The sequence below is a fragment of the Lagopus muta genome, chromosome 2, assembly GCF_023343835.1.
Source record: "Lagopus muta isolate bLagMut1 chromosome 2, bLagMut1 primary, whole genome shotgun sequence".
Taxonomy (NCBI): Eukaryota; Metazoa; Chordata; class Aves; order Galliformes; family Phasianidae; genus Lagopus; species Lagopus muta.
In genome coordinates, this window is record NC_064434.1 from 88083392 (window position 1) to 88086706 (window position 3315).

The 3315-nt window shown below is 38.0% G+C and overlaps 1 long non-coding RNA gene across 1 annotated transcript in view; it reads left to right on the forward strand.

Annotated features, from left to right (window-relative positions):
- The first annotated feature begins 248 nt into the window (after positions 1-248).
- Positions 249-3315, forward strand: part of LOC125689325 (uncharacterized) — a 249516-nt gene continuing 246449 nt past the window's right edge. Inside the window, exons 1-2 of the long non-coding RNA XR_007375200.1 lie at positions 249-311; positions 738-790. This is a non-coding gene — a long non-coding RNA (uncharacterized LOC125689325). The remainder of the gene's footprint in view (positions 312-737; positions 791-3315) is intronic.

A 3315-nucleotide genomic window follows, 5' to 3' on the forward strand; every position in this document is an offset into this window, starting at 1 on the left:
TGTGTCAGCTACCATCTTTAACTGTCATCTTTACTGTAGTCGCTCGCTAATGATAATGGAAGAAAGAAACAGAAGAAGAATGCTCCTCAAAATATGCTTTCGTTATGTTTAGTTTCTGTGAAATCATTTTTGTAGCTACTTGCAGGCGTGTCACTTTTGCCTTGTGTTTTCCTAAGGAAAAGAAAAAAGGAAAAGAAAACGTAGCAGAAGCAGATCATCATCCGTTTCATCCACATCATCTTCTAGTACTACATCCACTTCTTCTTCCTCATCACATTCGTCATCAAGGTCGTCATCTTCAAGTAGCAGAGGTAAGCTGAAGCTTCACCGGGGGGCCAATTAAGTAGGAAAAAGTTTTACTTTTGCCTTTAGCAGTGATGGAGTTTCCAAGTGATTTGTCAGCTTTGGTAATACGTTTCTGTTGCTTTCTTTGTGAGTCCAGATGTCTGGCTGTCAGACACTTGCAGTCTGTTAAGCACATCTGCAGAAAGAGAGAAATATTGTCACTAATGTCATATATTGGTATAAGTAATCAGTGCATAAATGAGATTTCCAATTTCCCTGTAAGTAAATGGCAGTAAGCTGATATGTTGTTTTTCATACAATTAATTTGAGCCAGTGCTGATACATTCAGCTGAATTAAAGCATTTTCTTCCTATGCTTTATATTCCTATATGCCTCATCTCTAAAACCAAATGCCTTTTTCAGAATACTGAACTTAGTTTATTTTTTTTCAGATTCTTCTAAAACTAAATCAAAGAGAAGGAAAAAAGAAAAACACAACAAAAAGGTAAATGTTTTCTAACAAACAGAAATAAGTAGTTAACAAACAGAAAATAGCTCTTTGTACTTCAGTAGCCCTAAATATCGTGGGATGTTTAATGCTTTTGTCTGTGGCTATGTAAATCCAAAGCGTGCTGTTACGGTTAAAGTAAGTGAACTCTTAAGTTGACGCACACCAGACTGTATATTAAATGAGAAGGAAAGGAACTTATGGTTCCTTTTGCCAATAATTGCTCATCCAACTAGAATTTAGCATAGTCGCTGAGGAAAATAAATAGGAACCTCCATAACTTTATAGAATTTCTGTCAGAAGAAACCATTTATAGTTGGTCATAGATTCTCAGTGTTGTAATTTTCCTTTCTTCAGGTCCTAACTGCTGTTCAGTGATTGTATGCGTTAGGTGTACATTAAAAGAGAGAATCAGGGATCATACCATTTCCATTTCCAGAGATCCAAAGGTTGCTAACTTTGCTGAATTACTTTCTGTGTATTTCATATAGGACCAGCAGTGGTAAAGATAAGCAGCAGTGGCTCTGTTGGCTAGCCAGGGCATGAATAGGCTGCTTGTGGATTTTGTTTTTTTGCCTTTGCGAATCTGTAAGTGCTACAGAATGTGTCTTATACCTGCAGAAGAGAAAAAAAGAGAACAAAATGAAGAAAAAGAAAGAAAAGAAGAAAAAGAAAGAAAAAACAGGACCTGTCCAGCTTTCAAAGGTATGCTTGTATGAGTTGAAATTCCCACTGTATTTCTCATTTAAACAATGTAATGTCCTAAAAATGTTTATAACTGCACCATTTTTCCTAACCGAACAGAAACTTACCTTTATTTTTTAGACATCTAGGAAGTATGAGAGATTATAATTTTCTTCAAGATTCATAAGTATTTGTAATGTGAAGCAAAATTACAGGAGGTTTTTTCCTCATGTGTGGTCTTATTTTAGTTCTTCAAAAACAAAAAGAAGAATGAAAACTACAGCATGATAACTGGAAAGAAAATTAAGATGAAAATAAAGAAGACTAAGCAGGATAAAGAGGTAAGATTAAAAGTCTGTGCGTCCTTAATGGCAAATACCATCTTTAATTTTCTTCATAGCGGTACTTAGTAGAAGAGTAGATCTTACAAGTTATAAATTGAATGAAGATTTTAATGTGGCTATGAATGCCATCTGAGAAATTTAAATTCATTCTCTGGGCAGGCTTTGTTAAATGAGCAGTCTTGGAATATTCAGGCACGAATAGATAAACCAAAGGATGCTGATGCAGTTCTCAGAATTTCGGCCCGTAAGGTTGAGCTGGTTTGTGACTTTTCCTGTTTGTTGAGCTTGCATTCTTTTTAATTGTCCTCAGCTTTTTCCAGTCACTTGTGGTCAGTTGTGGTAATTGATGCCTTACTCTGCTTTCTAACAAGCATGAGACTAGCCATTATACTGAGAAGAAGGAAAAAAGATAATAGGATCACGTTGATGCATTCTGCCAAAGTAGTCAAATGTTTTTCACTGAGATACCAAAAGAACTGGATATCAAGAATAGATAGAGAGCATTTTGTTCACTTGCTATGGATGCTGACACTCAGCACTCAAGTATGTTCTCTCTTTTCAGTAGTGTCCACACTTCATAGAAATCTGCAAGAGGACTTCTATGTTTGTTAAAAAGTGGCATTTTGCTGAAGTATCCAGATTGGTGGATTCTCACTTAGCCATGGCAGTTTGTTCTATAGCTACCAAAATAAACCTAAGCATTCCAAATTCAATTTCATCAAAAATACATTATCTTCTTCATGTGGCACTAAGATTCCTTGCTGTCCTTATCCCAGTAACCTGCTTGCTGCAACATTTGATGGCAAATATTTGATGTTTGCTTTTTTGATTGGCGGTTTCAGTGATGAACACGCTGAACTGAACAATATCTCTTACTCACAATATTTTAATATTCAGTGATTGCTTCATAAATTGTGTTTTTAAAGATGGAAAAAAAAATTGAAAAGCAACTGTTTTGATTATTTGGGCTGTCCCTTATGTAAAGAACGTGCCTAAGTCTGCAAAAGACTTCCTGTGTGTACGGCTGGTGTTGCTTCAGACGCCAGAAGACTGCATCTGTTCTGCTTGTGAATTCCCCCCTGACACTAGGCTGTGTGAGCTACATGCTGACAACCCAGTGCAGCCTCCACAGGGAGCCACTTAGAAAATACACCATGAAATAACAGCAGAGACAGCTTGTCTCCTCCGGCATCTCTTCTGGGTACTCACTGCTTGCACTTCTCCCAGGCACTCTCAGCTGTCTGGCAGCCAGTAATGCTCAGTTGCCTGGGATCCTCCCATCAGCCTCACTGTTGCGTAGCCAGGGTATTTGTCACCAAACACCATAACGTTTGTTGTGCAGTGTGCCCGTGTGCCAAGGCCCCACAGAAAACAGCTGTACAGCCTTGGTCCACCAAGCACAGGTCTGTTGAACTTTTGCCTCTGCTTTTCTGATCCACAGAGAGACCGGAACCGTGCAGAGCTGCTTGAATTTCTGAACTCTGCCTTATAATG